The sequence below is a fragment of the Triticum aestivum genome, chromosome 1A (genome assembly GCF_018294505.1).
Source record: "Triticum aestivum cultivar Chinese Spring chromosome 1A, IWGSC CS RefSeq v2.1, whole genome shotgun sequence".
In the NCBI taxonomy this organism is placed as follows: Eukaryota; Viridiplantae; Streptophyta; class Magnoliopsida; order Poales; family Poaceae; genus Triticum; species Triticum aestivum.
In genome coordinates, this window is record NC_057794.1 from 173,103,522 (window position 1) to 173,126,089 (window position 22,568).

Here is a 22,568-nt window from a genome sequence, read left to right on the forward strand (position 1 = left end):
TAATTGGATGTGAGTTTTCATGAACTATCACTATTGACATTACCCTTGAGGTAAAACGTTGGGAGGCAAAACTATAAGCCCCTATCCTTCTCTGTGTCTGATTAAAACTCCATACCCATAAGTATTGCGTGAGTGTCAGCAATTGTGAAAGATTATATGATAGTTGAGTATGTGGACTTGCTGAAAAGCTCTTATACATTTACTCTTTCCTATGTTATGATAAATTGCAATTGCTTCAATGACTGAGATTGTAGTTTGTTAGTTTTCAATGAAGTTTACGATTCATACTTGATATTGTGATTGAATTATTACTCTAGCATTAGAGATCATATGACAAGAATTATATAAGTTGCTGTTCTAAGAATGATCATGATGCCCTCCTGTCCGTATTTTATTTTTATCGACACCTCTACCTCTAAACATGTGGACATATTTTTCAATTTCGGCTTTTCGCTTGAGGACAAGTGAGGTCTAAGCTTTGGGGAGTTGATACGTCCATTTTGCATCATGCTTTTATATCGATATTTATTGCATTATGGGATGTTATTACACATTATGTCACAATACTTATGCCTATTCTCTCTTATTTTACAAGGTTTACATAAAGAGGGAGAATGCCGGTAGCTGGGATTCTGGGCTGGAAAAGGAGCAAATATTAGAGACCTATTCTGCACAACTCCAAAAGTCCTGAAACTTCATGGAAGATGTTTTCCAAATATATAAAAAATACTGAGAGCAAGAACTTCACCAGGGGGGCCACACCCTGCCCACGAGGGTGGGGTGCGCCCTACCCCCTAGGCGCGCCCCCTACCCCGTGGGCCCCCTGGTGGCCATCCGATGGCCATCTTCTGCTATATGGAGTCTTTCGATGGGAAAAAAATCATAAACCATCTTATCGGACGAAACTCCGCCGCCATGAGGCAGAACCTTGGCGGAACCAATCTAGGGCTCTGGTGGAGCTGTTCTGCCGGGGAAACTTCCCTCCTAGAGGGGGACATCATCGCCATCGTCATCACCAACGCTCCTCTCATCGGGAGAGGGCAATCTCCATCAACATCTTCATCAGCACCATCTCATCTCAAAACCCTAGTTCATCTCTTGTATCCAATTCTTGTCTCCAAGTACGGGATTGGTGCTAGTAGGATGCTAGTAGTGTTAATTACTCCTTGTAGTTGATGCTACTTGGTTTAATTGGTGGAAGATCATATGTTCAGATTCTATATGCATATTAATACCCCTCCGATTATGAACATGTTTATGCTTTGTGAGTAGTTACTTTTGTTCGTGAGGACATGGGAGAAGTCTTGCTATTAGTAGTCATGTGAATTTGGTATTCGTTCGATATTTTGATGAGATGTATGTTGTCTCTCCTCTAGTGGTGTTATGTGAACGTCGACTACATGACACTTCACCATTATTTGGGCCTAGAGGAAGGCATTGGGGAGTAATAAGTAGATGATGGGTTGCTAGAGTGACAGAAGCTTAAACCCTAGTTTATGCATTGCTTCATAAGGGGCTGATTTGGATCCATATGTTTCATACTATGGTTAGGTTTATCTTAATACTTTTGTTGTATTTGCGGATGCTTGCAATAGAGGTTAATCATAAGTGGGATGCTTGTCCAAGTAAGGGCAGCACCCAAGCACCGGTCCACCCACATACCAAATTATCAAAGTACCGAACGCGAATCATATGAACGTGATGAAAACTATCTTGACGATATTCCCATGTGTCCTCGGGAGCGCTTTACATCTTATAAGAGTTTGTCCAGGCTTGTCCTTTGCTAGAAAAAGGATTGGGCCACCTTGCTGCACCTTATTTACTTTCGTTACTTCTTGCTCGTTACAAATTATCTTATCACAAAACTATCTGTTACCACTTATTTCAGTACTTGCAGAGAATACCTTGCTGGAAACCGCTTATCATTTCCTTCTGCTCCTCATTGGGTTCGACACTCTTACTTATCGAAAGGACTACGATAGATCCCCTATACTTGTGGGTCATTAGCAACCGCTTTGTCTCGTCCACGTGGTGGTCGGTCTGGTTCGTCAATGTGATTATATCTTGATGGTACTGGCCTCGTCGTCGAATTGTGGCAGTAGTCGACGCTTCAGATAAATATTTGTTGGCCGCTCGAGGCTGTATCCTTGGCAGCTAGGACCTGGGTCTATCTGTCGTTGAGCGTATCCTGTTCAGCTTGAAGCTGTTGCTGTTTCTTTTTTAAGCTCCTCGCAATTGTGATTAGCTGTCTCTTAAAGCACTCTTAATTGAGGGGTTCCTCTAGCACGATGAAGTCTTCGTTGCTGAGGCTAACATCCTCCTCGGAGAATGGTAGATAGTTACTATCCTTCGAATCATCATTCCAGACAGGCTCGTCGGGGTTAACTTGTACCTCCTCCCATTCATCCTGCTCGGACGCAGGCTCGGCTAGGTCTTCGGCATCATCCGGAGTGTTGTTGTCTCCGGTTCTGGTATTGGTTTCCTTTTCGCGATGCGATTTTGAGCGGCGTCGCTGATGTCGACGTTTTGATGATGCCTCGTCAGGCTTATCCTCAACCAGGTCCTGCCTGCCGTCGCCGTTGTCCTTTTCAGGTGTATCTACCATATACACATCGTATCTCAAGGTGGTCGTCTAACACCCGGTGATAGGAGGATTCTTGCTTGGTTCATCTCCCGCTTCGTCGTCCATACCGTCGATGTCTTCGGAGGCATAATCTAGCATGTCGGTCAAGTCCTTGACAGTGGCTATTAAGTGGGTGGTGGGTGGGACGTAAAATTCCCCGCTCTCAGCCCCTAGTCCGGGCCGGGCGTGGTTCGGAGGTGATAGTTCCGTAATGGCAAGAGATCACATTAAGTCTAGGCCTCGTTTAGGACGAAGGCTGGACGGAGAGATGAGGACCTGCAGAGCTGGGCATGGTAGACTCTACCTGGTCGTGTTCGCTAGACGCAGACCTCGAGAGTTCAAAGTTGGCGTCCAGAGGTCAGTTCGGCTCTTCGATGATAGGGAGAGTCCTGTTTGATTCCAGGTTTGCCGAAAATAAAGTCGCCTCTGGGTTTCCGGCAGAGAGCTCCGTAGTAGGAGAGAGTCCGGTGGGTTTCAAACTCCCATATTCGGATGAGGTGGTCTGCTCTGGATCTATGGCCGGGGAGGGGATGATAGTTGGTCCTTGAGCGGTGCCTGATGATGGATCCGACAGGTTTCCTTCTTGAAGACGCGGAATAGTGGTTGAGGCCGCGAACCCTTCGAAGATCAAGTCTCCTCGGATATTGGCGATGTAATTCAGGTTTCCAAACCTGATCTGATGACCAAGGGCATAGCTATCTATCTGTTCGATGCGACCAATTGAATTGACCTGCAGAGCGAAGCCGCCAAACACAAAGAGTTGACCAGGGAGAAAAGTTTCCCCGGAAACAGCATCGTTGTTGATGATCGAATGAGCCATCAAACCTTCTGCCGATGACACAGTGGAACTCTCAATGAAATCACCAATGTTGGTGTCAAAACCGGCCGATCTCAGGTAGGGGGTCCCGAACTGTGCGGCTGTAACGCCCACGATGCGGCTATAGCTCCCACGTGTCGAGGCACGACTTAGAGGCATAACCGCATGGTGGTTTTGTCGCAAGAAGGGTCATCTTCACAAACATCCCATGTAATGAACAAGACAGAGATAAATAGAGATGGCTTACACTCGCAACATCACACAATACATAAATAATTCATACATCATCATAATACAATCATAGTCCGACTACGGACAACCAAATGAAAAAGGAAGATACACCGCAAATGCTAGACCCCGATCGTCCCAACTGGGCTCCACTACTGATCATCAGGAAATGACACATAGTAACAACCAAGGTCCTGCAACTGTTTTGGAAGTATCCGTGAGTCACGAGGACTCAACAATCTCACACCCGCGAGATCAAGACTATTTAAGCTTATGAGGTGGGGCTGCAGCAAGCGCTAAGCAAATATGGTGGCTATGATACGCAAATAAGAGTAAGATGAGAAGCTACACATCGGTCGTGAACCTAGAAAAGATCAAGAAGTGATCCTGAAACTACTTACGTGCAAGCATAACACAAACCATGTTCACTTCCCGGACTCTACCAAAAAGAGACCATCACGGCTACACACACGGTTGATTCATTTTAATTTAGTCAAGTGTCAAGTTCTCTACAACCGGATATTAACAAATTCCCATCTTCCACATAACCGTGGGCATGGCTCTCGTAAGTTTATACCCTATAGGGGTGTCCCAACTTAGCCCATCACAAGCTCTCATGATCAACGAAGGATAATCCTTCTCCCGGAAAGACCCGATCAGTCTCGGAATCCCGGTTACAAGACATTTCAACAATGGTAAAACAAGACCAGCAAGACCGCCCGATGTTCCGATAAATCCCGATAGGATTCACACGTATCTCGTTCTCAGGGCACACCGGATGGGACAAGCTACGAGTAAAACCAGCCCTCAAGTTTCCCCGAGGTGGCCCTGCAGGCTGCCCGTTTCAGACCAACACTTAGAGGAGCACTGGACCGGGGGGGTTAAAATAAAGATGACCCTCGGGTCTGCAGAACCCAAGGGAAAGTTATAGGTTGTTAGGCAAATGTAAAACTAAGGTTGGGCCTTGCTGGAGGAGATTTATTCAAGGCGAGCTGTCAAGGGGGTCCCATAACCCGAACCGCGTAAGGAACACAAAATCAAGGAACATAACACTGGTATGACGGAAACTAAGGCGGCAAGAGTGGAACAAAACACCGAGCAAAAGGCCAAGCCTTCCACCATTTGCCAAGTATATAGATGCTTAATTGAATAAAAGATAATGTGATATCCCAACATATCCATGTTCCAACATGGAACAACCTGCAAGGCACCTGCAACTAGCAACGCTATAAGAGGGGCTGAGAAAAGGCGGTAACTTAGCCAAACAACGTTTGCTAGGAAGGTGGGTTAGATGCTTGACATGGAAATATGGGAGGCATGATAAACAAGTGGTAGGTGGCGCGATATAGGGATAGAACGAACAACTAGCAAGCAAAGATAGAAGTGATATCGAGGGTATGGTCATCTTGCCTGAGATCCCGCAAGGAAGAAGAATGAGAAACTATGCTACAACACTCCAACATAGCAACAAAGCATATGAGCATAAAGTACAGGTGAAACTCTAAAAAACATGAACTCTAAACTCCTACTAGTTCCCCTAGAACAAGCTCAAAATAGCATGGCAAAAATGTAAATGATATCGGCTTCACATACTTAGAGAAAATACTAAACATGGCAAAACAACATCACATAACGATGTTTAGAGCTTGCAAACAACATGCTACAGGAACATATCATGGTAAACAAAGGCATGGCATGCTAGTAATAAACACATAGAACAAAACTCCCTTACTGAACTTTACCCAAAGATGCATGGAAAATAATGTGGCACCCATGCAAACATGGCAAGTTATATGAACAGTTTCAGACTTGGAAGAAAAACAGAGCATGGCAGAAACAGATTCATGATAGCAACTTTGCAAACTCAATTCACTCACCAAAAGAAATTTCATGGCATCACAAGGTAACCAACATGAAGTAGACATATTCATGAAGCTAAACATGGAAAGAGCATGTTCATAGCATACATGTATCACTAGCAACACCCATGGCAAAGTTGAATCTCATGTTAACAATCTGTCTGGAATAATATTTAGCAAAAGTAGAGCAAGGAAATGACATGCTAGTGTACTCCATAATTGCGACCAGAGGCATGAACGGATAAAGAAACACCACATCTACAAAACATGCTTACTGAACTATCTCAAAATGTGCATGGATCTTATGGTAGCAACAAGTTTACATGGCATCAAAACATAACAGGAAAAGGACTTAGCAAAATCATTAAGTGTCTGAAATCAGCAACATTACCTAGCCTACTTTGCATGCTTGTGCTAGTTACCACATAGATCACTGAAATTCAAGACTTTCACCCCTATAAATATGGCATGAAGGAGATCATAAAACATGTAGACATCATGCTCATAGGATGCAGACACAAAATGCAACGAAAATGACAAATCATCAAGTTCTGTTAAATTCCAGTAGACAACATCATATAGCACTTCTGCAACGATGATAATGGCATCAATATGGACAGTAACATGAATGCAACTGACCCTAACACGAAGAGCATCACGAGGCGAAAATTTTGATATACCATATGCATGAAACAGAGCTACGGACATGGAGTTATGGCATGACAAAGGGGGCACAAAAATTATAGGGATCTCCGGGACTTGGTAGAAATTTACCACGCGGATCTGGATCTAGGGTTCCGGGCACGTGACCTGAGGACGACCGGAGCTCGTCCCCGGACTGGCGCCGGCGAGTGGAGAGGGAGGAGGCCGGAGAAGCGGGGGTCGCCGGAGCTGGCGCCGGAGGGGAGAGGCGGCGCGGGCGCAGTGGTGGCGGAGGAGCGCCTCGGGCGTGGAGGTGACGCGGGGTCGCCGGCGAGCTGGTGCGGGACGCCGGGGGACAAGGGCGGCCTGCGGCGGTGGAGACGAAGGGCGGCGAACGACGACGAAGGAGCGCCTCGGGCCCGGGCGGCGGTGGGCGAGCACGCGGGCCGGGAGGGCCGCGGCTAGGCCCCACGGGCCACGATGGTGGCAGGATGGCGGCGGATACGTGGCACGCGCTCACTAGTGCGGGCGGTGGCTTGGAACTGTCCGACGGCGCGCGGACATGTCTGGCGGGCGAGAGGGAGGTTTTTAGGGTTTGGACTGCGGAAATTTCAGGGAGAGGCACATATTTATAGGTAGGGGGAGTTAGGAGTGTCCAAATGAGGTGCGGTTTTCGCCCACACGATTGTGGTCCAACGACGAAGAGCATGGAGGGGGTTTAGCTGGCCTAGTGGGCTATTTTGGAGGGGTGTTGGGCAGCAACACAAGAGAGGCTTTTGCGGTTACCTAATTAACCGTTGGGGCATCAAACAACCACCAAATGGAACGAAATTTGACAGGCATCCTACCGGTGATGTACCAAGGCCACTCGACAAATCTCTGTCCATTCCGGGAATGTTTTTATCCCGCTCACAAAACAAGATTAGGGGGTACAACGGGGCACGAGAGAGCGTCGGATTGCGAAACGGACAATGGGGAAAATGACCGGATGCATGAATGACATGATATGAAATGCATGACATGAAAAAAATGTAGAACTAAGAAAAAAACCCAACCACGAAGGGAATATCATATCACATAGTCGAAATGGCAAGAGTCGGAGTTATAATTATGGAAAGTTACATCCGGGGTGTTACAACGTCTGAGGATCGAAGGTAACAAGGGACACAGGGAACATGATGTTTACCCAGGTTCGGGCCCTCTTAATGGAGGTAAAACCCTACGTTCTGCTTGATTGTATTTGATGAGTATAGGGGTTACAAGAGTTGATCAATGTCGAGATCGTAATGGCTAAACCCTAGATGTCTGGCCTATAGGAATTCTGATAACCTCTAAGGAGTAAACCCTCCGGTTTGTATACACACCGGAGGGGCCTAGGGTTGTACAGAGTCAGCTTGCATAAGAAGGAAATTACATATCTGGACGCCAATCTTTCCATCCACACATAGGAGAGTCCTATCCGGACACGGGGGAAGGTCTTCTACCCTGTATCTTCACAGCCCATCAGTTTGGCCCATATCACACAGCCTGGACACCCGAGGACCCCCTAGTCCAGGACTCCCTTAGTAGGTGTAGTAGAATGTGTGAAAATATAGGATACACGCGGTGACCATGGTGAAGGTCGACCTACAGAAAAGTTAGTTCGCGCCAATGCCTGTCGATCCTACACTTCACGTTCAGCTTTACAAGCAAGATGGAATAAACGAGTGATATTATTATACTCCTTATACTCTAGAATGGTCTGAATCTCTCTATTTAATCCACCCATAAAACGTGCAAGCATAGCTTCATTATGCTGAACAATACCACATCTAATCATGCCAGTTTGTAATTCCTGATAATATTCTTCTACAGTATTTTTCCTTGTCTCAAACGCTGCAATTTTTGAAGCAATACACGTTGATAATATGGGGGAACCCTAGGAGTACGCATAGCATTTTATAAAGCAGAACAAGTAGCTGGAATAGGATATAATCTACAATGTTCATACCACCATACACATGCAAAACTAGTGAAAGCACAAATAGTAGCAGCAACACGTCTCTACTCGGGATATTGTAAACATGTAAAATGTTGTTCAGTTTCTAACTCCCAAGTAAGATATATATCAGGAACATATCTACCATCAAATGATGTAATATTCAATTTCAGTTTAGGAAGATGGTCATGATCTCGTACCTGAGCTGGTAGTGCAGCCCTACCATTGCGATTATATGCATGTGGATGACTTGGTGCTGGTGGTTGCATGTAGTTCTGATTTTGATCAACCTCATCCTCATAATCGTCATCCTCCTCGGCAACAGCAGCAGCAGTAGCAGGAGCCAAAGAAGCATCAACAATAGGTACAACAGCACCAGAAGTTTGGCCATCCTCAATAGGAACACGCTTCGCTCGTCCGAACAGGATAGGGAAAAGCCTAATTTTTTTCTTCCAAAACCTACTCAGGCAAGGAAACACGAATCGGAAAATAGACGAAAATCAAAAACAAACCTAATATGAAAAGAACTCGGATTGGTGGACGATATATGGTGGTAGGATATGGAAGCGGTGGTAGGATATGGCATCGATGGTGGTATATGGCAGCGGTGGTGGTTTATGGCAACGGTGGTGGTTTATGGCAGCGGTGGTAGGATATGGCAGTGGTGGCAGGATATGGCAGCGGTGGGGGTATATGGTAGCAACGATGAAGATGGTGCGGTGGCGGCGTGACAAATTGTGACAGAACATGAAACTCTAAAGGACTAGATGCTAAGACTAGCAACTTGACACGACGATGCAACCACAAATTCAACTAAGCAAAATACTGAAAAGACTATGCAAAGGCTCAGACTGGTTCAGATATGATGAACTAACCCTAATTTTTTGTGGCTTTTTCGTGGACTGTAGGTATGAAGAACAGACTCGATCTAAACTATGAAAAACTGTAAAATCTCACGAAATAACCTGGAAATCCAATACCACTTGATAGAGGCAAAGGTGTCCCGTCTTTCGATGAGATGGTGGCCATCGTTTATGGTAGAGTAGACTTTGACGATCCGACTATGAATGTACGAGGACGTCCGCCTTAGAAATCGCTAAACCAACTCCGAAAGGTTATTGACCACGCCGGAGCACGATCAACCTGACCACGAGGGTCTATTTCCTACAAGCAAACGAAGAACAAGCAAGAAACTGAAATTGCAATTTGGATATTGCAAATAAAAGAAGAAAGCTTTATTGATTAAGTGGGGTTCTGTGATGCATTGGTCTGGTCGCTGAACACAAACGAAGTACGTGAAAAGTTGCAGCTATGGCAAACTTTTAATCTGAACAAAACCCAATGTTTAAAGGATGCCCTAAGGGCTGTATATATGGAAGAAGAGGGGGGATTTCGTGGCCCTTGGGGGAGGGGTCCGAAACCAACCCTATCTCTCATTTCCCCACACATACGGACTCTAAAAAAGCCTATACTACAGTATTTCGAATTACATGGGCCTGGCCCAAGAATAAGGCGATGCATCACCTATAATAGCCTCTGGACGAAATTTAGGAAGTGGCTTCTTGTATATTTCATCCAAGCCTTCATACACTCATTATGGTGGCTTCAAAGTCCTGAAATCATCACTTGAAACTCCAGTCTTATTTCCCTTGCGCATGCCATCATCTCCATGCTTGATCTTGCTCAAGTGATCATCCCTCTTGTCCATGCTAGGCCCTTCATTTGTAAGCAAAACTGTAACGCCCTCGATGCGGCTATAGCTCCCACGTGTCGAGGCACGACTTAGAGGCATAACCGCATTGAAAGCAATGTCGCAAGTCAGGCAATCATTACAACATCCCATGTAATATATATAATAAAAGGGGGAGATAACATAGTTGGCTTACACTCGTCACGTCACATCAGAGCACATAAATAACATCCATCAAACAAACACTCATGGCCCGACTACGGCGCCAAAATAGAAAAGAACCCAACATGCGACAAGGTCCTGAATCGACAACCCCAACTAGGCACCACTACTGATCATCCGGAAAAGACACATAGTAACGCTGAGAGTCCTCATCGAACTCCCACCTGAGCTCGTAATCGTCACCTGGAGCGAAATCACCTGGACCTGCATCTGGAGTTATAGCATCTGTGAGCCACAGGGACTCAGCAATCTCGCACCCTCGCGATCAAGACTATTTAAGCTCATAGGAATGGATAAGGCAAATATATGTGGAGCTGCAGCAATCGACTAGCATATGTGGTGGCTAACTTATACGCAAAAGAGGGCGAGAAGAGAAGGCGAAGCACGAGCGAGAAAACTAAAGGAACATCCTGCGCAAGCATAACTCCAACACCGTGTTCACTTCCCGGACTCCGCCGAGAAGAGACCATCACGGTTACACACGCGGTTGGTGTATTTTAAATAAGGTCGACTTCGGGTTTTCTACAACCGGACGTTAACAAATTCCCATCTGCCCATAACCGCGGGCACGGCTTTCGAAAGTTCAATCCCTGCAGGGGAGTCCCAACTTAGCCCATGACAAGCTCTCACGGTCAACGAAGGAATAGACCTCCACCCGAGACATTCCGATCAGACTCGGTATCCCGGTACAACAAGACATTTCGACAAGGTAAAACTAAACCAGCAACACCGCCCGAATGTGCCGACAAATCCCGATAGGAGCTGCACATATCTCTTTCTCAGGGCACACTCAGATTGTCCTAGGTACGGGTAGGCCAGCCCAGAGTTGCCCCTGGTAGCCACCGGTAGCTGACGGGTGGACCAACACTCAGAGGAGCACTGGCCCGGGGGGGGGGTAAAATAAGATGACCCTTGAGTCTGCAGAACCCAAGGGAAAGAAAAGGCTAGGTGGCAAATGGTAAAACCAATGTTGGGCATTGCTGGAAGAGCTTTACTTAAGACGAACTGTCAAGGGGTTCCCATAATAGCCCAACCGTGTAAGGAACGCAAAATCCGGGAACATAACACCGATATGACGGAAACTAGGGCGGCAAGAGTGGAACAAAACACCAGGCATAAGGCCGAGCCTTCCACCCTTTACCAAGTATATAGATGCATTAATTAAGTAAGATATATTGTGATATCCCAACAAGTAAATAAAAGTTCCAACAAGGAACGGCTCCAATCTTCACCTGCAACTAACAACGCTATAAGAGGGGCTGAGCAAAGCGGTAACATAGCCAATCAACGGTTTGCTAGGACAATGGTGGGTTAGGGGATCAACATGGCAATTGGGAGGCTGACAAGCAAAAAGGTAGGCATCGTAGCAGTGGCAAAGCAAAAGAGCGAGCAAACTAGCATAGCAAAGATAGTAGTGATTTCGAGGGTATGATCATCTTGCCTGCACAGTTGTCAGAGTTGACTGGATCCTCACAAGCAAACTCAACGGGCTCCTCGGTAGCGAACTCGTCTCCCGGCTCTACCCAACAAGACAAACAAGCAACAAGGATACAATCAACCACGGGCAAGTCCAAGCAATATGATGAAATGACGATATGCTATGCGGGATGCGATGCGGGATGCAAAATGCAAGATATGACAGGAAATGCATGAACCTGGCCTCATCTTGGAAAACCAAGTGTGCCACTGGATAGAGGGGATGAAATCGCTTGAAAACGATATAAAGATCATTGGAATCGGAGCTACGGTTTGGAAATGGCGAACGTTTTAAGATATGACACCGGTCTGCGATTAACAGCAAGTAGGCATCTAAATGCAACGAAATGAACATGCTACAGCCACCAAACAAGAAAACAAAATACATGGCAGTGATGTACACAAGATGGTTGACAAAACACTAGCACTGAGCCATAGGCAAATTCATCCATTAAGAGGTTCAAACAAGCATGGCTAAAACGCAAATGCAAAACAGATTTCAGACTTAGTGAAATTAACACTAGTCTGAAATTTCAGATCACGATGCTCTCTTCGGAGCAGCAAAACAACATGATAGAAAATCTGAACATGACAAGTAAGAACATGGCATGGAGCTACTCAACAAGCTTAATAAAACACCCAAAGTGACCTGGGGCCAAAAGGGTTCACAAAATACTCTACCGAGCTCACGAACATCGCTCGAACACAATCAGTTTTCAGACTTAGTGAAAACTGAGACATGCTGAAATTTAACTCACGAAGGCATGTAAACGAGCTCGATGCACTCACTACGGTGCAAGTCATGGCAAGGAAATAATATAACCAGCAAGAAGGCACAAAGTGCTAGCTACACATGGCAAGAACGAAGGCATAGCATGCATGGAACACTAACGGTAGCATCGGCGAAATCGCAAACAAGTTGACGATCTGCCCAGATTAACAACGAAGCAAAAGTTGAGCTCGATTGAGTCAACCTAGAGCACTCCACAAATGCCAACAAGGACATGGATGGATAGAGCATAACATAAATATCAAAACTCCCTTACTGATCATCCTCAAAAGAGGCACGGATCGCTAGGAAACAAGCTGGACATATAGCCTCATGAACTAAAATATCCCAGACTTAGTGAAAATCACTAAGTCCCTGAAATCTGCAATCTCAGGTACCTCTCTTCGCAAGCTTGCACAAGACAACACACACATCCTAAAAATGCATGGGAGGCACCTCTGGAAAGAAGACAAAATGCTTCACAATTCATCCCAAAGGGGCACAGGCATATCATGCACGGATTAAATATAACAAAAATGACAAAAGTGCATGATGAACTAACGGATCTGCAATTTAACTCACGAAGCCTCCTTCTAACAGCATTTTGGGTATCAAGATGACCTCAAATGCAAATGATGCAATGGAATGAAATGATGTACATGTCGAGACGAAGATTTTGATATATCATACGCCCAAAACGGAGCTACGGTTGCGGAGATACGAGCAGTCAAAGTTAGCTCGAAAAAATAAGGGGGAGAGGGAAAGTCAACCGGATCTAGGGTTTCCAGATCTGGCGGTTACTGTTCACCGCCGGAGCACGGAAGCCGAGGTTCACCGGGGACGGCTCGCCGGAGCCGGTGGAGGCGGCCGGAGCAGCGGGGAGAGGCCGGGGCGGCGCCGGGAAGGTCGGGGGAGGCCGGAGCAGCGCCCGGCGGCGGCGGTGGCGGCCCGCGCGCCGGCGAGGAGGTGCGGGCGGCGGCCGGCCTCGGGCTCGCCGGAGAGACCCGCGGCGACGACGGCGGCTCCGGTCGCCGGAGCCCGAAGAGGCGGCGGCGCGCGCGGAGGAAGGAGGCGGCGGGGCGCGCGTGGAGGAGCCGGGTCGCGGGGGCCGGATCCGGGCCTCCCGGCCCGCGGCGGCGGCGGCGGCGGCGGTCCACGTGGCACGCGGTGGTTGGGCGAGGGCGCGGCGGCGGACGCGTCCGGCTGGGGGCGGACGTGTCCGTCGGTGCGGGGAGGTTTGATCTGCTTTTTTTTTTAGGGTTTCGGGGAGAGGGAGAGATCCGAAAACGGAGGGGTGTATATATAGGCATAGGTGGAGCTAGGAGAGTCCAAATGAGGTGCGGTTTTCGCCCACACGATCGTGATCGAACGATCTAGGACATGGAGCAGAGTTTGGTGGGTTTTGGGCCAAATTTGGGGGGTGTTGGGCTGCAACACACACGAGGCCTTTTCGGTCCCTCGGTTAACCGTTGGAGTATCAAACGAAGTCCAAATGATACGAAACTTGACAGGAGGTCTACCGGTAGTAAACCAAGGCCGCTTGGCAAGTCTCGGACCAATCCGGAAATGTTTAAACCCCACACACGAAAGAAGACTAGAAACGACCACCGGAGGAGAACGAAGCGCCGGAATGCAAAACGGACAACGGGGAAAAAGCTCGAATGCATGAGATGAACATGTATGCGAATGCAATGCACGTGATGACATGGTATGAGATGCATGAAAACGAAAACAACACACGGAGACAAGGACCCGAACCCGAGAAATAAATATAACTTGACACCGGAAACGGCAAGAGTTGGAGTACAAGTAGGGAAAGTTACATCTGGGGCGTTACAACACTCCACCACTACGAAAAGATCTCGTCCCGAGATCTAGGACTGAAAGAACTCCGGGTACTCAGAACGGAGGTGATCCTCGCGTTCCCAGGTGGCTTCACGGTCGGAATGGTGAGACCACTTAACTTTGAGGAATTTGATTGACTTGTTGCGAGTCTTGCGTTCGGTCTCTTCAAGAATAGCAACTGGGTGCTCACGATAAGAGAGATCTTCTTGGAGCTCAATGTCCTCGAAGTTGACGGTGCGGTCAGGAGTCTTGAAGCACTTTCGAAGCTGAGAGACATGGAACACATCATGAACATTTGCAAAGTTTGAAGGAAGCTCGAGTTGATAGGCGAGGTCGCCTCTTTTGCTGACAATCTTGAAAGGTCCCACGTATCTAGGGGCAAGCTTCCCTTTGATACCGAAGCGACGAGTACCTTTCATGGGAGAGACACGGAGGTAAACATGATCTCCGATCTCGAAAACCAGATCACGGTGCTTACTATCATAGTAGCTCTTCTGGCGGGATTGAGCTGCTTTGAGGTTATCACGAATGACTTTGCACATTTCTTCTGCTTCTGTGATTAAGTCATTACCCAGTAGCTGACGTTCACCGGTTTCAGACCAGTTGAGAGGGGTACGGCACTTCCTGCCATATAGAATTTCAAAGGGGGCCTTGCCCGAACTTGCTTGAAAGCTGTTGTTGTATGAGAATTCAGCATAAGGAAGACAATCCTCCCACTTCATGCCGAAGGAGATCACACAAGCCCTGAGCATATCTTCAAGAATTTGGTTGACACGCTCGACTTGACCGCTTGTTTGAGGATGGAAAGCTGTGCTGAAGCGGATGTTGGTGCCCATGGCCTTCTGAAAAGAATCCCAAAACTTGGAGGTAAAGATGCTGCCACGGTCTGAAGATATCACTTGAGGAATACCGTGCAGAGAGACAATGCGAGAGGTATAAGCAACAACTTTCTTCTCTTGCATCAGTACAGCACCGAGACCTTGGAGAGAGGCATCACAAAAGACCTCGTACGGCTTGGTTTCATCAGGCGGAGTCAGAACTGGAGCAGTGATCAATTTCTCTTTCAAAGTGTTGAAAGCAACATCACACTCCGGAGACCAAACGTACTTGACGTGCTTCTGAAGAAGATTTGAGAGAGGCTTGGCGATCTTAGAAAAGTTTTCAACGAATCTTCTGCAATAGCTTGCGAGACCGAGGAAACTGCGGAGTTGCTTCACGTTCTGAGGAGGTTCCCAATTCACAATTGCAGACACCTTCTCAGGATTCACGGAAATGCCCTTGGCAGAGATGATATGACCAAGATAAAGAACCTCATCGAGCCAAAATTCACACTTGGAGAACTTGGCGTAGAACTGATGTTCTCTGAGCTTGTCAAGAACCAAACGCAAGTGCTTGGCATGATCTACCTTGTTCTTCGAGAAAACCAGAATGTCGTCGAGATAGACCAAAACGAATTCATTGGTGTAGGGGTTGAAGATGAAGTTCATCATACGAGAGAACGTCGGAGGAGCGTTGGCGAGGCCAAAAGACATGACGGTGTATTCATATGAACCAAAGCTTGTTCTGAACGCCGTCTTGGGAATATCTTGCTCACGAATACGAATCTGATGATAACCCATACGGAGATCAAGCTTGGAGAATACTTGAGCACCCTTGAGTTGTTCGAACAGCTCATTGATGTTGGGAAGTGGGTATTTGTTCTTTATGGTCTTCTTGTTTACTGGACGGTAATCAACACAAAGTCGACTCGATCCATCCTTCTTCTTCACAAAAAGAACACCACAACCCCACGGAGAAGTACTAGGCCGAATGAGACCCAATCTTTCTTGCTCATCGAGTTGTTTCTTCAGCTCCTTCAACTCTTCAGGTCCGAGCTTGTAAGGACGTTTGCACACAGGTTCCGTGCCAGGCTCAAGTTCAATAACGAATTCAACTGGCCGGTGCGGAGGCATTCCTGGGAGCTCTTCTGGAAAGACGTCTTGATACTCACAAACAACCGGAATCTGCGAAATAGCATCCAATTCACCCTTCTCATTGAGAGAAAACAACCGGATGGTATTATCCCGAGCGGCAAAGACAATAACATCCTCAGACGAATGAGTCAGTTGAATCTGCCTGGCTGCACAATCAAGCTGAGCTCTATGCTTAGAGAGCCAGTCCATCCCGAGAATAAGATCGATATCCGAGTTGCCAAGAACCGTAGGAGAAGCCAAGAACTTGTAGTCACCCAAAGTGATAGAAACATCCGGAACGATGGAGTTAGCCTGCATGCGCTTACCGGGAGAGACAACTTCTAAAGGACTAGATAAAACTTGTGAGACCAATTCATGCCTATTTGTGAACGGTCTCGAGATGAAGCAATGCGATGCACCAGTGTCAAAAAGAACTTTTGCAGGAATATCATTAACAGGAAGGTTACCCATGATCACATCTGACGAGTCCTCTGCCTGAGCTGCATTCATCAAGTTGACCTTGGCGGACTTGGGGTTATGCTTGACCACAGCTGTACTTGCCGATCTGACAGGAGGAGGAGGAGGAAGACGCCTCTGGTTGGTACACTTGTTGGCATAGTGACCCTTCTGTTGGCACTTGTTGCACGTGACCTCTGAAAGCGGACGGTGATACGGAGCACTCGATCTTGGCGCTTGAGACGAAGATTTGTTCTGAAAGCCTGGGTTGGGTGGGTGGGAGAAACCACTGCCACCTTTGCTCTTCTGCTGATACGGCTGACGGAACGGAGGAGGAGGAAGCCAATACTTCTGCTGCTTGATCACTTGAGTAGAGGAAGACGGAGTAACATCTCTGGCACGCTTCCTTGAAGCATCACACCTCATCTGAGCAGCCTCTTGCTTCAGTGCCATGTTGTAGAACTCATCGTATCTCAACGGCTCAAAGAGGACAAGAGCGAGCTGAATTTCCTCACGAAGACCACCCCTGAACTGATAGATCATACTCTTCTCATCAGGAACATCCTGCTTGGCAAAACGGGCGAGCTTCTGGAACAACTTGTTGTAGTCATAGACAGACAAAGAGCCTTGCTTCAGATTGCGGAATTCCTGACGCTTACTCTCAACCACACTTTGAGGGATGTGATGAGCGCGGAAATCTTGACGGAAATCGTTCCAAGTGATAACACGTCCACCTCTGGAATCCTTGTACTGCTGGAACCACTCTGCAGCCTGATCTTTGAGCTGGAAAGAAGCGAACTTGACGAAATCTTCAGGCCTAACGTTGCTGCATTCAAAATGCTTGCCCAGATCCACTAGCCAATCGTCAGCATCTGTAGCCTCAACACAACCGCTGAACGTCTTTGGCCCATTAGCAAGGAACTGGTTCAGAGTAGCAAAGTGGTGCTGATTATGGCCTTGATTCCCTTGACTGCCTTGATTGCGCTCTTGAAGGATTTGCATGATCAACTGTGTGTTTGCATTAGTAGCGGCCATCACAGCTTGCCATGCTTCCGGAGGAGGCGGAGGTGGAGGCGGATTAGGATTCGGAGTCGTGCGCGTTGGAGGAGCCATCCTGAACAGGTTGACCGCCATTAGCACATAGATAGACAACAATATAGAAGCTGAATCCAGCGGAATGAAAATTGCAACATATAGTCTTCACATCCGAACAAAATGAACGAATGCATTCCTCTTGAAGTGGTCGCATATCCATAAATTGAGAAGCCACGTAGAATAAAGGTAGAGAAATAAATCAACAAGGTACGGATCAAGAACGAATAATCGGTTAGAAATCCCAATCTCAAACCAATATCCGTGGAAGAAGAACTAGAGCTACTAGAATTCCCACCTATGAAATTCCCGAACCTTTCCGGTTATGCAATCAGGTGTTGGGGATACAGGGGAAGCACAATATCTCACCCAAACTAGCAAATCCTACATCCAGCTGTATCCATCCTTCAACACATAACCAGGAAAACTTCGGAAACCATCTACCTCAACCTTCGAAAAGCATCCGTTATACAAGTTATGGCGATACTCCCGAACTCCCGCCCCAGTACTGGGTGGCGTCGAGGTTATCTCACCAACGAACTGCATAAAAGAGATTTTCGATGTCGGCGAACATATCTCAAGTATACCAGAATTGCAACGATAAAATTGTGACGACAACACCTCGGAGCTCAACTCCCCGGGACACTGCCACAACCCCTAAAGACAGGAGGCACCAAGAACAATGTTCTCGTCACAAAACCATCGGAACAAAACCAAGATACTCGCGTGATCCTAAAAAAAATTTTAGTGAATTTTTTAGAAGAGAAGAGTCAAAACTCTACGCCAGGATGCCTTACCAGAGCGATGAGGAGACTGGGAAGTAAAAAGAATTCCTAAGCTCTCCGATATATAATTCCTAAGGACTCAAAACATTTTTCTAGACACAACTCGGCTGCTAAAAACGATCAAGCAATGGGGCTCCTAAGGTCGGGGATGGCTCTGATTACCAACTTGTAACGCCCTCGATGCGGCTATAGCTCCCACGTGTCGAGGCACGACTTAGAGGCATAACCGCATTGAAAGCAATGTCGCAAGTCAGGCAATCATTACAACATCCCATGTAATATATATAATAAAAGGGGGAGATAACATAGTTGGCTTACACTCGTCACGTCACATCAGAGCACATAAATAACATCCATCAAACAAACACTCATGGCCCGACTACGGCGCCAAAATAGAAAAGAACCCAACATGCGACAAGGTCCTGAATCGACAACCCCAACTAGGCACCACTACTGATCATCCGGAAAAGACACATAGTAACGCTGAGAGTCCTCATCGAACTCCCACCTGAGCTCGTAATCGTCACCTGGAGCGAAATCACCTGGACCTGCATCTGGAGTTATAGCATCTGTGAGCCACAGGGACTCAGCAATCTCGCACCCTCGCGATCAAGACTATTTAAGCTCATAGGAATGGATAAGGCAAATATATGTGGAGCTGCAGCAATCGACTAGCATATGTGGTGGCTAACTTATACGCAAAAGAGGGCGAGAAGAGAAGGCGAAGCACGATCGATAAAAGTATGATCAAGAAGTGATCCTGGACTACCTACGTCAAGCATAACTCCAACACCGTGTTCACTTCCCGGACTCCGCCGAGAAGAGACCATCACGGTTACACACGCGGTTGGTGTATTTTAAATAAGGTCGACTTCGGGTTTTCTACAACCGGACGTTAACAAATTCCCATCTGCCCATAACCGCGGGCACGGCTTTCGAAAGTTCAATCCCTGCAGGGGAGTCCCAACTTAGCCCATGACAAGCTCTCACGGTCAACGAAGGAATAGACCTCCACCCGAGACATTCCGATCAGACTCGGTATCCCGGTACAACAAGACATTTCGACAAGGTAAAACTAAACCAGCAACACCGCCCGAATGTGCCGACAAATCCCGATAGGAGCTGCACATATCTCTTTCTCAGGGCACACTCAGATTGTCCTAGGTACGGGTAGGCCAGCCCAGAGTTGCCCCTGGTAGCCACCGGTAGCTGACGGGTGGACCAACACTCAGAGGAGCACTGGCCCGGGGGGGGGGTAAAATAAGATGACCCTTGAGTCTGCAGAACCCAAGGGAAAGAAAAGGCTAGGTGGCAAATGGTAAAACCAATGTTGGGCATTGCTGGAAGAGCTTTACTTAAGACGAACTGTCAAGGGGTTCCCATAATAGCCCAACCGTGTAAGGAACGCAAAATCCGGGAACATAACACCGATATGACGGAAACTAGGGCGGCAAGAGTGGAACAAAACACCAGGCATAAGGCCGAGCCTTCCACCCTTTACCAAGTATATAGATGCATTAATTAAGTAAGATATATTGTGATATCCCCAACAAGTAAATAAAAGTTCCAACAAGGAACGGCTCCAATCTTCACCTGCAACTAACAACGCTATAAGAGGGGCTGAGCAAAGCGGTAACATAGCCAAACAACGGTTTGCTAGGACAATGGTGGGTTAGGGGATCAACATGGCAATTGGGAGGCTGACAAGCAAAAAGGTAGGCATCGTAGCAGTGGCAAAGCAAAAGAGCGAGCAAACTAGCATAGCAAAGATAGTAGTGATTTCGAGGGTATGATCATCTTGCCTGCACAGTTGTCAGAGTTGACTGGATCCTCACAAGCAAACTCAACGGGCTCCTCGGTAGCGAACTCGTCTCCCGGCTCTACCCAACAAGACAAACAAGCAACAAGGATACAATCAACCACGGGCAAGTCCAAGCAATATGATGAAATGACGATATGCTATGCGGGATGCGATGCGGGATGCAAAATGCAAGATATGACAGGAAATGCATGAACCTGGCCTCATCTTGGAAAACCAAGTGTGCCACTGGATAGAGGGGATGAAATCGCTTGAAAACGATATAAAGATCATTGGAATCGGAGCTACGGTTTGGAAATGGCGAACGTTTTAAGATATGACACCGGTCTGCGATTAACAGCAAGTAGGCATCTAAATGCAACGAAATGAACATGCTACAGCCACCAAACAAGAAAACAAAATACATGGCAGTGATGTACACAAGATGGTTGACAAAACACTAGCACTGAGCCATAGGCAAATTCATCCATTAAGAGGTTCAAACAAGCATGGCTAAAACGCAAATGCAAAACAGATTTCAGACTTAGTGAAATTAACACTAGTCTGAAATTTCAGATCACGATGCTCTCTTCGGAGCAGCAAAACAACATGATAGAAAATCTGAACATGACAAGTAAGAACATGGCATGGAGCTACTCAACAAGCTTAATAAAACACCCAAAGTGACCTGGGGCCAAAAGGGTTCACAAAATACTCTACCGAGCTCACGAACATCGCTCGAACACAATCAGTTTTCAGACTTAGTGAAAACTGAGACATGCTGAAATTTAACTCACGAAGGCATGTAAACGAGCTCGATGCACTCACTACGGTGCAAGTCATGGCAAGGAAATAATATAACCAGCAAGAAGGCACAAAGTGCTAGCTACACATGGCAAGAACGAAGGCATAGCATGCATGGAACACTAACGGTAGCATCGGCGAAATCGCAAACAAGTTGACGATCTGCCCAGATTAACAACGAAGCAAAAGTTGAGCTCGATTGAGTCAACCTAGATCACTCCACAAATGCCAACAAGGACATGGATGGATAGAGCATAACATAAATATCAAAACTCCCTTACTGATCATCCTCAAAAGAGGCACGGATCGCTAGGAAACAAGCTGGACATATAGCCTCATGAACTAAAATATCCCAGACTTAGTGAAAATCACTAAGTCCCTGAAATCTGCAATCTCAGGTACCTCTCTTCGCAAGCTTGCACAAGACAACACACACATCCTAAAAATGCATGGGAGGCACCTCTGGAAAGAAGACAAAATGCTTCACAATTCATCCCAAAGGGGCACAGGCATATCATGCACGGATTAAATATAACAAAAATGACAAAAGTGCATGATGAACTAACGGATCTGCAATTTAACTCACGAAGCCTCCTTCTAACAGCATTTTGGGTATCAAGATGACCTCAAAGGCAAATGATGCAATGGAATGAAATGATGTACATGTCGAGACGAAGATTTTGATATATCATACGCCCAAAACGGAGCTACGGTTGCGGAGATACGAGCAGTCAAAGTTAGCTCGAAAAAATAAGGGGGAGAGGGAAAGTCAACCGGATCTAGGGTTTCCAGATCTGGCGGTTACTGTTCACCGCCGGAGCACGGAAGCCGAGGTTCACCGGGGACGGCTCGCCGGAGCCGGTGGAGGCGGCCGGAGCAGCGGGGAGAGGCCGGGGCGGCGCCGGGAAGGTCGGGGGAGGCCGGAGCAGCGCCCGGCGGCGGCGGTGGCGGCCCGCGCGCCGGCGAGGAGGTGCGGGCGGCGGCCGGCCTCGGGCTCGCCGGAGAGACCCGCGGCGACGACGGCGGCTCCGGTCGCCGGAGCCCGAAGAGGCGGCGGCGCGCGCGGAGGAAGGAGGCGGCGGGGCGCGCGTGGAGGAGCCGGGTCGCGGGGGCCGGATCCGGGCCTCCCGGCCCGCGGCGGCGGCGGCGGCGGCGGTCCACGTGGCACGCGGTGGTTGGGCGAGGGCGCGGCGGCGGACGCGTCCGGCTGGGGGCGGACGTGTCCGTCGGTGCGGGGAGGTTTGATCTGCTTTTTTTTTTAGGGTTTCGGGGAGAGGGAGAGATCCGAAAACGGAGGGGTGTATATATAGGCATAGGTGGAGCTAGGAGAGTCCAAATGAGGTGCGGTTTTCGCCCACACGATCGTGATCGAACGATCTAGGACATGGAGCAGAGTTTGGTGGGTTTTGGGCCAAATTTGGGGGGTGTTGGGCTGCAACACACACGAGGCCTTTTCGGTCCCTCGGTTAACCGTTGGAGTATCAAACGAAGTCCAAATGATACGAAACTTGACAGGAGGTCTACCGGTAGTA